This window comes from Garra rufa, chromosome 5, assembly GCF_049309525.1.
Source record: "Garra rufa chromosome 5, GarRuf1.0, whole genome shotgun sequence".
In the NCBI taxonomy this organism is placed as follows: domain Eukaryota; kingdom Metazoa; phylum Chordata; class Actinopteri; order Cypriniformes; family Cyprinidae; genus Garra; species Garra rufa.
In genome coordinates, this window is record NC_133365.1 from 3,655,285 (window position 1) to 3,675,010 (window position 19,726).

Genomic DNA, 19,726 nt, shown 5'->3' on the forward strand with positions numbered 1-19,726 from the left:
GAATCATTTTTTGTTCCCCATTTAAGTTCCTGAAAGAACCATTTAGAAGAACATTATAAAAATCTAAAAAATAATCTTTTTTGACTACTTTTTGAAAGGTTCCATGGATATTCAAGGTTCTTATACCATTGATGCCAATAAAGAATCTTTATTTTTAAGAGTGTTGATGTCCAAAAGAGTTATAAAGTAATGAATATGAATCTTTGACTTAAGAGTGCAGGCATAACTTCAAGAGGAACGACTGTAAAAACTTTACACAACCAACAAACAAAGACCTGACTAACTAGACGGATAAATTATTATCATACACGCATCTAGTTTTTATCCAGATTGGCTTTTTTGACCGGCGTGATGAATTGGCCTATAGTGGAAGGGGTGCTCATGGAGGAGGTGCTTTGAGAGGAGGAGACTGCTCCTCAGTCGCATTGACCACCTCACATCTACTGCGAGCGCTTCAAGACTCAACGCCTCGCACCAACTTCTAGGATTTGCCGAGATTTTTTCCCCCGTCTCGACCGCGCATGTTTCGTTATTATTTTGACGAACTGCTTTGCGATTTGCCTGCATTGGCCATCGGATAAACAGCAAGGTGTTCGCTCGTTGAGTTGGCGTACGATCGCGTCCAAGCATCGCTTTTATTTCGCAGGATATTCATGTTTTTAAAGATACAAAGGGACGCGGTGGATTCACTGACGGAAATCAGAATTCGGTCGCAGGAGGAGGACGTCGATGCGATTTAAACCCCAGCCGAACACGAACATTTGTTTTCGCACTGTCAGTAAACCAAGTGGCCTGTCGGATTTGTTACATTAGGTGGATTTTAAAAAGCCATCCCGTTTCAGAGTGGGAAATTAGGACAAGTCGACCTACACCCCTCACAAAGGGGTTCCACGCAGCCGAGCGCACGGCATGTTGTTGCTCCTTATGTTTTTGGCAAAAATGGCACATGTTTGCGCGTAGATAAAGAGGTCGTTTGGGAGATTTTTGTTATTTTGACAATATTTTACCATTGTGTTAGTGCATACAGTTATCAATTCGTTTTTCCACACTACCACTCCATGTATTGAGCTACTAAATCTGTTTTTCATACCAAACTTAACTGATACAGTAGTTTTTGTTTCTCCTCATTGAATTCAACTTTTTTTCTTAGAAGTTAAAAAGTTATTTTCTTATGAATTGCTGGCTTTTCTCAGTCCTGTGACGACTCCCACCGTGCAATTGTTCGTTCCTGATGGGTACAAGACCCAGCTGACGATTCTTGAACCTTTGCACTGTTTGCCCATCTTTGTAAACATTCACCAGTAAAACACTCGTGATTCCACCATGGAGCTCTTCTCCAGGAATGTGGCCGCGCTCTGGATTATCCTGCTGGAGTTCCTGCTCCAAACTGTGGCGGAGGAAGGTAACTCAATCATTTTATTAAAGGCAACTACCTGTTGGCTCCTCATGGAGGAAAACCTGTTACATATAAAAGTGTTGTAGCATTGGGTGTTAACGTATGATCTTACAACAGAAGCAATGTTATTTTATTCACTATGCATTGCTTTGACTGGGCGTTATGCCCACTGCTTTGTGTTTGTACAAGCTTATACGATTCCCTGAGAAAGCTTTTATAAATCAGATGACTAGTTAACAGTAGGCTACTCTGGTAAAGATTGGTCTAATACTTTGTGACCAGAGGCACCGCGAGATTGAGTGTTTGAAGAAGGCTTCTGTTTATTGTCGTTGGCGTAATTGTTGAGCTTTATTGATGCAAGACACAATTGATTAGCCTAGATTTGTTGGATTGTTTTTTCCTAAACGAATCAGTTTTTACAAAGCAACTCCTCCAAACGAAACGAGTGGGGTGTTGCTTTAAAACTAATAATTATCTCCGTGAAAGTGGGGATTTTTTTTTATTTTTATAAAAGTGCACTTCTAATGCTTGCTACGCCCATGCTTTCAATTTAAAGTGCTCTTTAATAATCAATATAATTACTGTGGCCCTGTAATCACTATAGACTATGCACTTAATAACATTGATTTCATTCTTAAGGCATTCTTTTGTCGTCTTTCCTTTTTGAAAATCGCCCTTGGGTGGATCAAACAGAGGCACAATAAGTGCATCTCAAGTAACACGCAAATGTTAAATTACAAAGAGGATGGGCGAAGTATGGATGTCTCGGGTCGATAGAAATTTGAGTCGTGTATTGTCAGGGGACATTCCATCCAGTAACCTCAATAAGTAGTCATTTGGATCAATAGAGTGATGAATGTCTCTTCATGGAGATTTCAGTCTGGCGGTTTTGGCTAAAGGTGATTACGTACCTGTAGAAAGTCTATCAGTTTGCCGCAGGCGGCTTAATCGATGGCGGACGGACGATTCGGATTAGTTCCGCATTATATGGCGCGGTGCACACACCTGCTCCCCGCTTGCCGAAATCAATTAACCGACCTGTGTGACAGACACACGCAGGTGATGCTCCTCCAACAGCAACACTGGGTCCAATTAATGAGTTATTGACGCATTTCTGTCGCGGTAATTAGCTGATGAGTGTCAGAAATCCCGTAGCTTGTGCTCTCAAGTGAGAAGGCGATAAAGCGTTTAATCCGGAACGGAGAGGCTGTCTCGATCTGTAGAAAAGATCAGTTTATGCTGTTTAAGAACCGAAGCAGTATTTTGCAGTAGGCTACTTACATAAGACACTTGATGTATTTTAATATAATTCAACAAATTCTTTTTTAATATTATGTGAAAAAATTGTGAAGTCGGTTTCACGGCTCTCCATTCCTAACGAAAATTTACCATTATTTTTTTAACCTATAGCAAAACTGTAGTAACCCTGGTTTAGGTTTATGTGGCAAAACCATGACTTATTTGTAATTACCATACCATGTTTTTTTTAGTTTTATTTGTAGTAAAACCATAGTTAATTTTCGTAAGGGTAGAATTATTAACAATTGGTTCTAAAAGAAAAACTTTTTGAGCTTACTAGACTGGAACTCTTGACTAGGATAACTCTTTATTGTTATACGTTATAGTTCTAACCACTTTCCTTTTTGATTTCTATGCAGCAGTGTGTTTTAGGTGGGTAGTTTTTTGGAAAATGTACTGAAACGCTGCTGGATAGTAGTTTTGAAAGTGGTGTGAAAACTTAGTCACTCATGTTTTGACTGTTTTTAGGCCTTGCCTGTCTTGTATGTGTCATTTCTTTTAGATTTTTCATTTTTGCTCGCCTTTGGCAAGTGTTAATTTTGGCCCTCGTTTCATAGAATATTGCTAAAATCAATACAACCCGATTGGGTAACTGTACCTGATAATTCACAGAGATGGGAGATGGGGACTGGGGGGAGTCTTGTAAAGACTAATATGGTGAAGTCAGTAACAGAAGCAGCAGGGGGGAGATTGGATTTGATTCTGTAGTAACTCAAACCCCTGCGTGAGATTAAACTAATGCCAGATCTGTGAGGATCACTGCACTGATCTCTAATTCCCTTTGTGAGGAAATATCAGCTAAAAAAGAGAGAGGTAACAATGGCTTTCATGTGAGGTCAGAGCTCAGGAACTCTTCTGTCTTCCGTCTTCTGTTAGCCTGGAGCAAAAAAAGCTTATCCATTGCACCTTCTGTCACTTATTCACTTATTTCTCTCTCTTCTCATCTGTGCTTCTCTACATGCATTTACTCTTACAGTCATGGATTGGCTATGTTAGGAATGGAATACATGTGGGGTATACTGTAGGCTAGTTTTTTAAACAGCATGTGAAGCGGAATGCAATGAAGTTTTCATGCGGTATCACATGGCCAGACTTCAGGTTTCCAAATATTAAACATCAGTTGATTTTGCTTCTGTTTCAAAAGTAGCAAGTCATCCTTGTAAGAAACTTGCTTGCTGTGCAAAGTATTCATAATAGTTGTGTGATTATGTATTTTGAACAAACATGTTGCAAAGAATTGATATTGCCACATGGTGCATTTTATTCTTCTCTTCTTTTTGTAGTTGACTTGGCTGTGTCGAAGTTTCCTCTACTTCTCTCCCGCTGCAGAAATGCACATCCCTCCTCAGAAATCCTATTAAATGGAACTGATTTTTATAAGACAGGGATTTGCATTTAAAGCAGCGCTCTCCTCTCTCCCCCGCTCCTCACTCTCTCTGTGGTTGTTAATCCTGTGATTAGCCGCTTGAAGATTTAAACTGCAGCTCGGCGTCTCATCTCTAATCATCAATCCCGCACCTTTACTCTCTACAGAGTTACCACAGTACGTTTGTCTCGAACCCAGAGAGCTTCCAGTTGCGTATGCATGGTGGATCTCATGTGGAAGGAACCCTTTTTCAACTTTCATTCTTTCATGTGTGTTTCTTGTGTTTGAGTGTGTGGTGTGACTCTGCATTGCCCCGGTTGCAGATCCAAACACTGTGCAGATTGATAGGATGATAACAGCGCTCGAGCAGCTCTTGTTGGGATTGGACTCCCTCTTTCTCCCTCCCTCTCTCTCTCGCTTTCATGTCTCTTCAGCCAGTGCATCAGTGTCAATACCGCCCTGATGGATGAGGGGCTGACAGCCTAAGAGTCTCTCGTTTTATCTTTTTTCTCTCTGTCTCCATCGTTCCCTCCTACACGCCTCTAAAAGCGGTTGAGAATCGCCATTTAGCATGAGAGGAAACCTTTGACCTTACAGAGGCAGACACAATCAGGGCAGAAGGAAGAGAAGCGATCAGGTGATGGAGGAACGCCAATAATGTAGAGGGTCATTTTCGTAAGTGGACAGGCATTTGTGTGGAGACACATTTCATAATAGAGTCGCAAAGAAAGGTTTGGAAGGAGTGTGCTCATGTAATCCAGCCAATTACATCTTAGTTCGCTCAGCAGTTGTCCAGGATTGATTGCGACCAACTTATAGAGCCGTTTAGAGACACTTTACAGCCTTGATTGGATTCTTGGCAACCCTCATGCAGTGCAAAAATTATATTTTCAGTCTTGTTTCCAATAAAAATGTCTAAAACTTTAGCTGAGCAGCAAAATCATGTAATGTAATCAATTTTTTTTTTTTTTTGAGAAACCTGAATTGAGTTTTGTTCCTTGCTTTAAGGATGTTTAGATATATGTGGAAACTAGGGCTGCTTGATTTTGGCAAAAATCATGATCATGATTATTTTGGTCAATATTGTAATCACCATTATTTAACACGATTATAAGTGGGTCTAAGACTTTATATGATTGATTAATTTAAAGGTCGCAATACAATTTAAAAAAAAAAAGCATGATCTTTGATTTGCTTAACATTAAGCACAGAGACAGCAGAAGGAATATTATTAATTACTTGTGGCCTCTTTAAGAGCTGCACGGATCCAATATACTGTTACACACGTTTTTTCATTCTCAACTGTTTCCTTTAATTTGAGACATAGCTGACAAAGGTTTACACAAATAACCACCAAATGCCACATTTTTACATATATTTGTGTGTATTATTGCATATTTTTCATAATCGCCGAAATCAAAACTGAATTTCGATTAATTGCACAGCCCTAGTGGAAACTATTTAGTGGTAGGAAGTTAAGAGAAAATGTGAAAAACTAGGAAAACGGGCAAGGTGTGGGAGCATATTTCTGTATTTCTGCTTGTCCAAAAGCGCCACCTGCAGTCAGAAAGTTAATTAGCATTTTCATTCATCCCATCTGCTGCTTGTGTTGCCGTCATTGTTGCAAATTTTAACCATTTGATGGAAAATAAGAGCAATTTGAATTATTTGACTCTTTTTTTTTTTTTTTAAATGGAAAAAGTAAACGGTAAAGTAAAAAGTATTTTAAATGGACAGCATACACAATGTTTTTGACTGTCCTCTGAGGGCTTTGTACTTTTAGACTAGTTGACTACAAAATTTTCATTTAAACATCAGTGAAATTATTCACAATGCACATCCCTAGGAAGTTAGTGGGATGATAGCGATTAGTTCTGCCTCTAGTCAACGCTTCATGTCTATTTCAACTAGCTGTGTCAAGCAATGCAATGTGCCAGGCTTAAAAGTTCAGTTCACTGAAACATTTCCAGAAAATTCTGTCACATCATACCATTCACCAAACCCATTAGACTTTTGTTTATCTTTGAAACACAATTGAAGATACTTCAAATGAACCCTCTGAGATTTCTGTTTTTCCACTAAAAGCCCATTTAAGTTAACCAGAACCCTCGATTTAGTTAAAAATATATTCATTTGTGTTTTGAAGAGGAATGAACGTCTTATGGGTTTGAAGTAACGCAAGGGTGGGTAAAAGATGACAGATTTTTTATTTTTGTGTGAACCAATCCTTTAACACAGTTTACTCGAGAAGAATAAGTTCCAGTATTCTTGTTGGTCCTGGAACGGCTTTCTTATTAATCAGGGATTTGGGGGCTAGACATTAGTCTGCGGTTAGAGGCTTGAACAAACCGCCTGTACGGTTTGTGGTAGGACTAGGGTCGTGATTGGGGTTGAAACTAAGAGCGTTTGATAATATTGTTCCTCAACCAACAAAAGACTTGTCCAGCTTTTGTGAAACGCATTGCACCTTTTTAAGAGTTAGATGCCACACTGTTTGTAGTTTCACCCTAAGGAGTGTCTGAAATCACTCCCTTGTTTTCAGTTTATCGAGCAGATCCTGAAATATACTTTTTGCAAAACGCTCAGCTTGTGTAATATTCCACCACAATTAGATTGTGTATTGATTAGGTGCTCATACAAAGACATCAGCCCCTGAATTCATTCTTTTCCAAAACAAGCCTTAATTGGCCAACACACTTTAAACACAAACCATAAAAGCTGTTTAGTATATTTTATATCCACATGTACAGTAGGGGTGGGCGATATGGTAAAAATATCATATCACGATTTTTTCAAGAAATATCACGATTCACGATTTTATCACGATTCTTTGTCATGTTGGTTTTACTTTTTTACAAGTTGTCTGAGTAGTACAGCCAAATTAATTTTTCTATTTTAAAACCAAAACCTTACAAGGTAACAAAATATAAAATAAAAAGAATGGCAGATATTTAAGCCAAAGTGGGCGAAGACAAAAAATCTTTGTCATTATTTTCTTTGTTTTTAAAAATAAGAACAAAGATAAGCTACATGTTACAAATACACATACTATACAAATAAAACAAACAGTGCTTTAATCTTCAGTCCATGTATTTATCAGTAGCATTCAAGAAATTTAATTAACAAATATAAAAATAAAACACTATATACATTATATACATAAATTATACATAGAAGCAACATTTAAAGCAACTGTATTGAAGTTCTTCAGTCAAGAGCAGTGAGTGATTTTCCTTTGTGTTTTGTTTTATTAGTGTATCATCACCCAAAAATGACAATTCTGTCATCATTTACTCATTCTCGCATTTTTTTAAGCATAAAACATGCTGAACATAAAACTTATTTTGAATAATGTGGGTAACCAAACAGTTGCTGGGTCCCCAGTTACTTCCATATATTTTATTTATTTATTTTAAGTCAGTGGGGACCAGCTACTGTTACCCACATTCTTCAAAATATCTTCTTTTGTGTTAAGCACAAGAAAAAAAAATTAATAGAGATTTAGGACATGTGAGTGACAACATTTTTGGGTGTACTGTCCCTTTAATAACGATCGACAGCATGTTTAGCTCTGTCGCAGAGCTGTACGCATCTTTACAAGACGCGCATCCGTTTTTCTCTTAACTGTTTACTTTCACTTTAGACAACCGACTGTGTTTATATGTAATCCTTGCGTGTTTTTGACAGTATAAGCAAATTAAACGCCAAAGATAGCTCAGTTTAGTAATCAGGTGCTGTTTGACAGGCTTTTAGCGCACGTGCTTCAGGTTTACGCGCTCATGAAGCGCATGCCAGAACAGCGCGCGGACCAAATGGCGTTATTTTACCGGCAAGACTTTGAAGCACATTCAAATAATGTACTTTTGTGATCGCGAATATGAATAAGTGCAGTGTCCCGTGAGTGAATGTACATTATATTAAGACGGAGGCACACTGTAGCACGATACTACGATATTTATTCAAAAGCAGATCGTGGAGACATTTTAATCGTCCACGATCAAAAATCGTCATATCGCACACCCCTAATGTACAGTTTCTGTCTAGACCTCTAAAGAGTTCTTGAAACATTTCAACCTCTTTCAACTCTATTAATCTCTCAGTTGAACAAATAGACCAGTTTTCTCGAAGAATTGTATCACGTACATCAACAAATCTGCAATCCCGTCATGCTTCGCAGGAAGTTTTGTGAAGAGATAAACAGAGCAATGCATTTCCAAATAAGGTACAAGAACCTTCTAATCCTGTCATATATCACGTTATGCTTTTCAAACAGAGCGCAAGCTTTCTCGTCTGAATCGCGTGTTAGTTCCCCCATTAGGGCTCAGTGTGAGATCTCTCTTATCCCAAAAAAACCGAGCCTCGTTCTGTGCCTCTCCTGAGCTTGCACTCCCCCACTTGCCCCCCGTTGGCGACTCCACATTCAAAGCCATTCGTCTTCTCTGCAGTTCACAGCACGTGCCTCCTGCTTCTGCGCTTATTCTCTGTCTCCATCCTGTATACCTGCACGACCCCCTCCATTTCCTTCCCTGGTTGCGTTTTTGTTGTTTCTTAATTAAATCCATAACCGGCCGTAAACCTTAGACTAAAATTTGATTGGTTTGATAGGGATGTTGTACACATTCTACTTTGATAAATCACATTAAACACTGTGAACATATTCCCTTGTGAATTAATAACTCTCATTAATGCATTTACAGATAATCCAGAAGGATAATTCACTCATGAAGATCCTTTGTTTAGATGGATAATGTAAGATAGATGAGACACGTATTATTAAAAGATCTGCACTAAGGTCTCTGGGTGCTCTTAAAATAGGTCAGGTGTGTGTGTTCAGCGGATGAAGTGTGGGCATTGATGAAAACATGGACGCTTGTTTTTACACACATAAGCTGCTGTGTCCACAAGCATTTTGGGTGAGGCTTGGTTTGCTTTTAAATGCACTTATGATGCATTCAGATTTTAAACTATTGTCCTAATTGTTCCACTCCTTTTGCAAAATACAATTAGTTTGTTCACTCAATGCAAAATAACTCATTCATCAAGGCAACTACAGATATTGTGTTCAGCAATTTTTCCAGTTAGTAACACACTTAATATGTTAAATTAACTATCTAATCTAATTAGATATCTAATATATGTGGAAGTAGCACAGGTATATTTGTAGCAATAGCCAAAAATTAAACTATTTTATAAAATGCCAAAAATCATTAGGATATTAAGTAAAGATCTTGTTCTATGAACATATTTTGTAAATTTCCTACCGTAAATATATCAAAAGTTAATTTTTGATTAGTAATATGCATTGCTAAGAACTTTATTTGGACAACTTTAAAGGCGATTTTCTCAATATTTAGATTTTCTTTTTGCACCTTGCGTCCAGATTTTCAAGTAGTTGTATCTCGGCCAAATATTATCAATGGAAAGCTTGTTTATTATACAGTTATCATGTATAAATCTCAATTTCAAAAATATTGACTCATATGATTGGTTTTGTGGTCCAGGGTCACATATAGTTTTAGATATTTGTACAAAGACACACATTTGACACACAGACCTGGTTAAAAAAATGTTAAAAGATGAGCTCTTAACATCACAACACAATAACTAATAATGACAAAACAACAGCAAAAGTTTCACTCACAAATGCATTTCAGTGTTCAAACTGGGTTTGATGGCATATGGGAGAATTCTGTTGGGTTTTTATGTACTTTAACCCTTGTTTTGTGTTCCAGAGATGCATTTATTTTCCTTAAAATCACATTTTAGTTATCACATTGGACTGCAACCTACTAAACTTCCCAAAATAGTTTTTTGTACTTTTTTGAGATTTTGTCCCCACCTTGTTACACTTGTGGTGCTCAAAAATGACTTTTGATCTACAAAGAATGTTTATTGATTTTTCTTGATGCTGTGAATTTATTATGAGTGAATATTGCCAAAATCATTCACAAATAATGTTTTTTCACTCAATATACCGAGTGACCAGTGAGGCCTATGATCACAAAACCTGTACTGATTGAAAGAAAACAAGTTGACCAAAAGATTTAAGTTTTTAAAGTTTTTTTTTCCACCAAATTAGGAAGGATTTTCAGTACAGCAAAATGGTTAAAGTAAATTAATTTCTCACTGTTTGTGACCCAAAAAGTCTTGTAAACTAGAAAATATGTAGTTGCTTTGTTTACAGTGCAGAACAGCAATCACATGGACACACATTTATTTAGCTGAATGAGGACGTGTCAAAATTATTTTTCATATTCACTTAATTATAAATGCTACAGAATAGCGCACACCCCAAGTATATCCCATTTCCATTTAATTAAAAGAAAAACATTTAATATATGACGCATTAGGGCGTCCCCACAGGGAAAGCTTTTGTCATATTACGCTCGCTTCTGGGGACAAATTTGTCCCTAAAGAACAGCTAAATAAACAGACGTGAATGCAGAGGTCAAATAATACTTCATTATAATGTATTTTTATGAAATTGCTCTGCGTAAGCACAAACGTTTTCATCCTGCTCTCGCTCTCTGATCTTCAGTGAAAGCTTGGTTAGAAATTGAGGGATCAGGGAAGAAAGGAGATGGAGGAAACAAAAGATTGAAAGAGGAGAGTCATGCAGAGAGTGTATTACGTATCAGATATCTGCTGGGGTTATGCTGGGCCAATGTGCGTGTGTGTGTGCGTGCAACAGACAGGAACAGTCTGCTTTCTCTGTTCACACACCGATCAAACCAGCACGCCTCCTGGCTCCCACTGACACTTACTCAATGAGTGTGTGTGTGTTGGAGTGGATATGATTAAGGGTCAGTTTGTGTGTGTGTTCATGAGGTACCGTGTGAGTAGCCATATGGGGATGTAATGATGATAAAAGCTGTGATGGTAGCTGATGGCCTGCACATCAATAGAGTTTAAGAGTTCAACAGATTGCAAAGGAAGTCCTTGGCTATGCTGGGAATGAAAGATTAGCTACTATATCCTACAAAGTACACTTGAATGAGTAGTTTTTGCTTTTTATCCAATTCAGTGTAAACACGTTCCACTTATACAAGCTTTCCAATTAATAAGTCAATTGATATTTCTTTTGGTTAATTAATCAAAATAAATGCAAGGTCAAGAATCTGCAAAATGTGAATTATCTTAGCCAAATAAGAGGGATCATACAAAATGCATGGTATTTTTAATTAAGTACTGACTTGATTAAGATATTTCACATAAAAGATTACATAAAAAGTCCAAAGTTCAGTGATAGTTATTCATGAGTCCATTGTTTGCCTGCTGTTCTTCAGAAAAGTCCTTCAGATCCCACAAATTCTTTGGTTTTTTAGCATTTTTGTGTATTTGAACAATGACTGTATGGTTTTGAGATCCATCTTTTCACACTGAGGACAACCGAGGGACTCATATGCATCTATTACAGAAGGTTCACTGATGTTTCAGAAGGAAAAACCATGCATTAAGAAGTTTTGAACAGAATGAAAATGTGTGAATTTGTCTTATTTTGCCTAAATATCATATTTTTCCATTTAGTACTGCCCTTCAGAAGCTACAGAAGATACTTAAATGCTCCACAGAAAACAAAATAAGTTTAATTTACCCTGATCCTCAGATTCAAAAAGTTTTAATGCATTGCCTTTCCTTCTGAAGCATTTTTCTTCCAAATGGAACTCTTAACGCAATGCATTCAAACTCAATAGTGTGCTGCACGGATGATTTATTTTTGTAGGCCAGAATCTGCAAATTAACCATTTTGATTTCTACTTCAAAATGCATAAAAGTTCTTTATTTATGCGGATTACAACGATGAGCAAAACCTTCGCTGATCGCAGACGCAGAGCTTGTTTTCTCCACTAATCCAAAAGGCAGTGGAAAAATCCTGCTGGGTTTTTGTCAAGGGAGCCAGGGTGATGAAACTTGCATGTTGGCCTATGAAAAACTTTTGCCTCTAAAGTACTGAAGTTTGCTACTGCCACAGTAAATAAGCACCACAAAGCATACGCTTTCAATGCACTTGGCTAACATTTGCGTTTGCATACTTGGAGTATGTTTCTGGCCGTACAGTTTTTTCGTGTCCAAATGCAAACAATTTCAGTCTTTTTCTCTTTGTCATTTTCTCCCAGCAGCGATGCAAGTGCAAACACCGTCTAGTGTGCGTTTGCTCATAGGCTGACTGCTAGGAAACCAATCCACACTCAAAGATGCGTCAGACTAAATGAAGTATGTAAACAAGTTGAGACGAGAGAAGTGTTGTTCATTTGTTTAGCGTGGGCTTAGGAGCGATCCGCTTTCCTTTCACATGTCCCCATCCATCGACAGCGTAGTAACAGGAGCAAATTATTTCTCATGGTGGTCTCTTTCAGAGACAAAGCCTTGTTTTTATATGACAGCTTGAGAAGTTGGATTTTTGTCTGTACAAGCTGCAGATGTTTCAGTGCTTTCAGCGAGTTAGGCAGGTCGGCTTATCTGCTTATGTTGTAAAAGATGTGTGTTTGGGTAAAAGTGATCAAATCCTCACCATCTGTTCTTTTAAAGCTTAGTAGCTGAGATATTAAACATATCTTATTTGAGCTTTCTCTTGTGGAAGCTAACTTTCTGTCCAGTACACAGTATGCCATAGAAGAACAATTTTCAGTTCCACAAAGAAACATATAGTCAAAGGTTCTTTAAAGAACCATCTCTTGCTTACCTTTTTATAATCTGAAGAACCGTATTCGCCACAAAGACCCTTTTGTGAAACAAACACATGTTAAAGCTTCTTTATGGAACCATTTAGACAAAAAGGTTCTTCTATGGCATCGTGAAGCACCTTTATTTTTAAGAGTGTTCCTGGCTAATTGATTAGTAAGGTTGACTACTGAAAATATCTAGATTTTTCTTAGTCTTAGGTGGAGCTATATATGCATACTGTCCTTTAACATGCTAAAACCTGAGAAAAATATTTTTCTAAATTCATCTTATAAAATTATTACTCTGTAAACTGTTTCTTTACACACTTTTGAAAGTGCACTTTGTAATAATGTTAAAAGGTCTGCTCTAAAGTACATTTTGCATCATTATTCTTTAATGTTTTAAAGAATTATTTTGAGGTGTTGGCAAACATACTAAATGCACATGCAAAGTATTTGATTAAAATTTTAACTCTAGTCCCTAGTAAAAATGTAATAGATTTAAAATGCATTTATTTATATAGAATAATAATTGAAAAATGTATTTAGAGTACTACTTGTGCACAATGCACATTGCTTAATATTAAGCCCAAATTTATATTTCAATGTCACTATTGATACATTTTTTTAATGCTAAATATTTAAAGTGTACCTAAAATATACTTAAAATAGTTCCACTTCATCACAATCAAAAATACTTAAGTATATCTTTAGTTAGACTACTTCTAGACTACTAAAAGTGCGATTGCAGCATGTTTTTATTAAGTACATACTATGTAAATGTATTTCTAGCATACTTGGCATTAAATAAATATATTTAAAATACATATTTGTATTTTTGTTTTTCACTAGGGGTGTGTTGTTTGATTTTACAATTAAAGTTAATACATTTTAAATGTACAAAATTGCATCTACACGATTAAAAATATAAAGTACAGCTTTCAATAAAACATTTAAAGTAAGTTTTAGTGCATTCAGCAGTGCTTTAAAAATTTACTTTAAAAGTAGGTCACAAAAGCACTCGGAAGTTCAGTTAATTGGATTTGATGTAAATTTAAACTGCAATAAATTTAATTGCAATTAAGTTTATTTTAAGTCATAATAACTCTGCTAATAAAAAGCATAAAATTGTACTTCCTTACAAGGGTACTTCAGCGTATCTGACAGTTAAACAAGATATTCAACAAGAAAAGCTGTGGCCAAGACTTTATGCATCATAAATTAATTGACACATGAAAAATGGGAATTACATATGAGTGCAGTCTGGTGGTTGGAGGGGAATGAAAAATAAGAGGCCTTGATGATATTAGCCGGAACAGAAAGTCATTTGAGAGGCTGAATAAGTTATCGCGCTTGATGAAAGATTACAAAGACGAACTTTTGTTTTCTTTGGAATAACGCGTACAGATGAGTTGCTCACAGAATGTGTACTGAGAAAGTAAATATGGCCCATTTTGATCTCCGGCTAATCGTTCAGACAGTGTGGTTTGGTTCATTCCTAGTGGAAGCATCTGTAGTCCAGGTGTGCGTCAGTAATAAACCATTAGACACACAAACTCCCCGTCACGCTACAGTACTCGTATTAAATGCTCATCTCTCTTTGCTATCTGTTCATCTCCATCCATCTCGTCCTAATCCCTGTTTTCCCTTTCATCTCCCCTCTGCCACTCTCTTTCTCCTTGGCCTCCTTTTTTTTCATTTTCTATCCCTCCCCCTCCTTTCACTCACTCTCTCTCTCTCTCTCTCTCTCTCTCTCTCTCTCTCTCTCTCTCCTTCATTTCAGTTTTAAATCCTGATGTTGATCACGATTGTCCTTTCTGTCTGCAGAGAGAAACTGTATTTCATGCTTTCATGCAATGTTCTAGACTTGAGCCTTTGTTTACTGCCTTACAAAATGTATTTTTGTGTTTTGGTGTGACTTTTTCTACTAAGACTTTTATTTGTGGTGTCAAATATGCTCAGAGGAAACGTTTTAAATGTCAACTTTTGAACTTTTTATTAGGTCAAGCTAAAATGGCTGTCTATATTACTAGGAAACACAAAATTGAACGAAATGTGAGTTATAGTTTATTGGCAGTTTTTTTTTTAACTCAGTAAAATCTAGAATAGTTATTGATTTTCGTTATTATAAAGCTATGGATGATCTTATTACCTTTGACTTGGTTTGGTGCTATGGTGGAGTTTTGTGCAAGGTTTTTGAAAACAACCTGGTCTTTGCCCCTATTTTTGTTTAAGTTTTGGTTCTTATTTTCCTATTTTTTTATGCTTTTTTCTGACTAGATTGTCTGGATAACGTGTTTATGTTTTTGTAATAAAGGTCTGTTGAAATCTCAAAAAAAAAAAAGAAATCTCTCTCTCTCTCTCTCTCTCTCTCTCTCTCGCTCTCTCTCTCTCTCTCTCTCTCTCTCTCTCTCTCTCTCTCTCTCGCTCTCTCTCTCTCTCTCTCTCTCTCTCTCTCTCGCTCTCTCTCGCTCTCTCTCGCTCTCTTTCAGTAATTGGCACTGTCTCTTTTCCGTAATTAAAGTGAAAGACTAATTGTAGCCCAGTGCTGGTCTTCTGTCATTTACCTTTGAGAGAAAGTGAGGATGTGTCTATAATTAAAGAGGTCTGGAGTGCACACAGGAAACACTCAAGGCATGATATCAGCTCAAGGTCACGTACAAGATTCCTGTGAACCCCTCTGCTGAACATCTCAACTGTTTTTTTAAGATAGCTATAAGATTCAGTAGAACAAATGAAGACTTGCTTAAGTCTTCGGAAAAATCGTAGTCATTTCACAAGATCGTCTCCGACGTATCAACGGTTGTTTCATTCGATTATAAAAATTGTTATTTTGATGAATCATTTTGAGAGTCAACTTTTCCGTACGTTGAAAAAGCAACCTCTGGGCAATACAAATTTCCGGTGAGCTTCTCTAGACACACACTCATATAGAAAATAGACGTAGACATCAGACAGAAACGTGAGGCAGACGAACACTCATACTTTATTTGCTTAGCTGAGAAACAAAATAGACGCTCATGCACACGTCTAAACACGCCGACATGCTCAGGCACAAATGCAGAGTCACGTTTGCCATTATTCATGCAATAATAATCAGGAGATATTGCACTATTGAAAACCCACCTTAAGTTTCCTTGGTTTATTGTTTGCTTTCTGCATTTTTAAATTTTCAAAAACTTTCAAAATGTCCTCACAAGGTCAAAATGTATTGGTATAACTGTCCTTGTGGGGACATGTTTCTGCTTTTTTTCAATTTTATGTTTATCAAATAATCTGGTATAAAATGTATCATGATTTCCACAAATATATTGGTTAGCACAACTGTTTTTTACTAATCTGAAATCTTTCTTGAGCAGCAAAGCAGCATGTCCCTCTTTCAGAATCTGCAAAATGTTAATTATTTGACTCAAATAAGAGGAAACATACAAAATGCATGTTGTTGTTTTTATTTAGTACTGACCTGAATAAGATATTTTACAAAAAATATGTTTACATAAAGTCCACAAGAGAAAATAATAGTTGAATTTTTGAAAATAACCCTGTCCACAAGTTTACATACACTTGATTCTTAATACTGTCTTCAGTAAATCTTCAGGTCCCACAAATGTTTTTGGTTTTTCAGTATTTTTGTGCATTTGAACCCTTTCCAACAGTGACTGTATGATTTTGAGATCCATCTTTCCACACTGAGGACAACTGAGGGACTCATATGCAACTATTACAGAGGGTTCGAACACTCACTGATGCTCCAGAAGGAAAAACCGTGCATTAAGAGCTGGGGGTGAAAACTTTTGAACACAAATGGAAATGTGTACATTTTCTTATTTTGCCTAAATATCTTTTTTTTTTCAGTTAGTACTGCTCTACAGAAGCTACAGAAGATACTTACATGTGTCCCAGCAGAGAAAATAAGTTACATTTACGCTGATCTTCAAATTCCAAAAAGTTTTCACCCCCGGCTTTCAATGCTTTTAATGAGTTTTTGAACCTTCTGTAATAGTTCAAATGCACAAAAATGCTTGGAAACCAAAGAATTTGTGGGACTTTTCTGAAGAACGGCAAGCGGTTTAACTGTTCAGGACAAACAACTGACTCATGAACAACTATCACAAAACAAATAAAACTGTATTTTTGATCAAACAAATGCAGCCTTGGTGAACAAAAGAAACATTTTGAAAAGTACTATTGAATAGTAGCGAACACACCCGGTCAAACCTACTCTCGTTCGTCACAAAGGCCTCATGTTAGCTTTCATTTCCTAACACACTGGAATATTTTAGTGCTCAGACGTTGTTCTTTCAGAGCTGGGGAGAGATAATGGAGTGCATGGTTTCTCAGACCTTTCTCTTAAATAAGAGACAGTTGTCTGAATAACATGGCTCAGATAACTTAGACATTCTGATTTGTGACCCTGGACCACAAAACCAGTCAATTTTCTGAGATGTATACATAATCTAACTGAATAAATAAGCTTTCCATTGATGTACGGTTTGTTAGGATAGGACAATATTTGGCCGAGATGCAACTATTTGCGAATCTGGAATCTGAGGGTGCAAAAACATCAAAACACCAAAGTTGTCCAAATAAATTCTTAGCAATGCATATTACTAATCAGAAATTAAGTTTTGACATATTTAGAGTAGAAAATGTACAAAAAATCTTCATGGAACATGATCTAATGATTTTTGGCATAATTTTGACCCATACAATGCATTTTTGGCTATTGCTACAAACGTGCTACTTAAGACTGGTTTTGTGGACAGTTTTGATTGCATACCTTGGCACATTGGCAAATCTGAGTGTAATTTGAGACATTAAGATCTCTAAGACTCAACACAGAGATAATCAGGCTGTTTTTCACACAAACCGGTTTGAAGTCACCATTAGCTCTCCATTTAATTGCACTGGTTTCTATGAGCCGCGGCTGAGATATAAAAGAGTCTCACTTGTGCATTTGCTGCAGGTTTATCACTGAAGCGCACTGAGGTGAGATTTAGTGTTAGAGCCGGTGTGTCTAAACGGGACCACTGCATTAAACGGGTCAGAAAAACAGGCTCGGACAGAAATTGCCCACCGGGAGCCTAATCCATCAGAACAGCGGCAGCTACTGATGATATCAGGCCTGAGACTCACAGACAGATGTGCAGGTGTGTGTGTGTGTGTGTGTGTGTGTGTCAGGTGAGTGATAATCCTGGTGTCAACTTTGGAGTCTCGCTGTGTCTAACCTATTTTTTGAGGCGAGGCATAAGGAGAAACACACCACACTCGCTCACACAAACACATACACTTTTCCTGCCCCATTATAAGTAATGATAGAGTAGACTGCAGGATACAGACCACTGTAATTACATACAGGAGCACACACACACCGGAACAGACCATAATCTATCACATCACACACCGTGGTCCTCACTAACCTGGTGTTCATACACACAAACTTCACGGATGAATCTTCGCCACATGTTTTATACCAACAAGAAAAAGAACAAAACAAAACCAAAACAAACAAACTAACTAAAAAATTATATTTTGAAAATGTTACCTTTTTTATTTTATTTATTCATTCAGTTTTTGATTTTGGTCATTTTTTTTTTTTTTCATTTCAATTATACAGTAAAAACTAATTTTAAATTGTTAATTATAAAAAATATATTTCAAAACAAAAAAGTGCTATTAGGACCAAAAATAGTACAATTTATTATTGTTTTGTAATTTTATTAAGTACTTGTCATTCTTGTTTTTTTTTTAAATCTATATGCAGTTTTTATTACGTTTTTTAATTTTAGTTAATTTACCACTTCTAACCTAGACAAAAATAAATAAATATATGGCAGTTTTTAAATTTAAATAATAATGCATTTTTAAATTAAGTTTTAGTTTTAAAGTTGTGTTGTTAGTTCTAGCTGTTGACTAAACTAAAATGAACAAATTTGGCAACTAGATGAAAAATATTTTTATTATTTTAATTTAAATTTTATTTCAAGCTATGAAAATGTTATAATTATTTGATCAAACTGCCAAAAGTTAGCGCATTGTTACAGAAATCTGTATAAAAATGTATTTCAAAACAAAAATAGTACTATGATACTGTAATAGTACTATTAGTGCCAAAAAAAGTACCATTAACTATAAATAATCAACAATAATTAATTATTTATTCACATCAGTGTTACTTTTATAGTACTTCTGTACTATTATGATTTCTATTAATATTTTAAATTAACCATTATTTTAATATTTACAGTTTTTTGTTTAATTTTATTAATTTTGTTTTTAAGTTTTTACTCTTTTTAAGTTAAGTTAGTTTTTTGTTCAGCTGTTAGAAACTTTAGTGCTTAAACTCAAAATGTAATCACTGAAATGAATAAAAAAAGACTAAAATTAATTTTAAAAAATGTAATTTTATCTTAAATTAACATTTTAATCATTTTAATCTTACATATATATTTTTTATGCGTTATGCAAATGAGAGTTTGAGGTGAAAGTAATAAATTTTTTGAAATGTCACAATGCAAAAAAAAAAAAAAAAAAATTAACTAAAAGCATGCTTCACTTTTTCTAATGCATTTTTATTATTTGTGGGGTGAAATCTGAGCCAGGCATGTTCTGGACAGGTTTCATGAGACTCACCTGTATGTGTGCGTGTGCATTTTAACGTAAACGAGCCTGTAATTTGTTTTTCCTCTGAACTCGGAGCAAAACTCACAGTGGGAAATCACCGTCAGATATCCATCCTGTCTCATCCCTCTCTCCCTCTTGCTCTTTTTTTGCCCTCTCCTCCAAAAGCTCCCGCCCCGTGTCCTCCCTCGGCCGGCACTCTTCCCCTCTCATCCCTCTTTCATCCTCCCGTCCGGCCTCCCGGGCGCCGCTCGCTTTGATTCTCGGAGCTGGACGGCGGTTATCAGCCGGCCGCAGCCTCTCCACATCAGAGGCGGGAGAGGGATAGAGGGAAGCGCGGAGAGATAAAGAGTGTGACGGGGACATATGGAGTTATTGAGC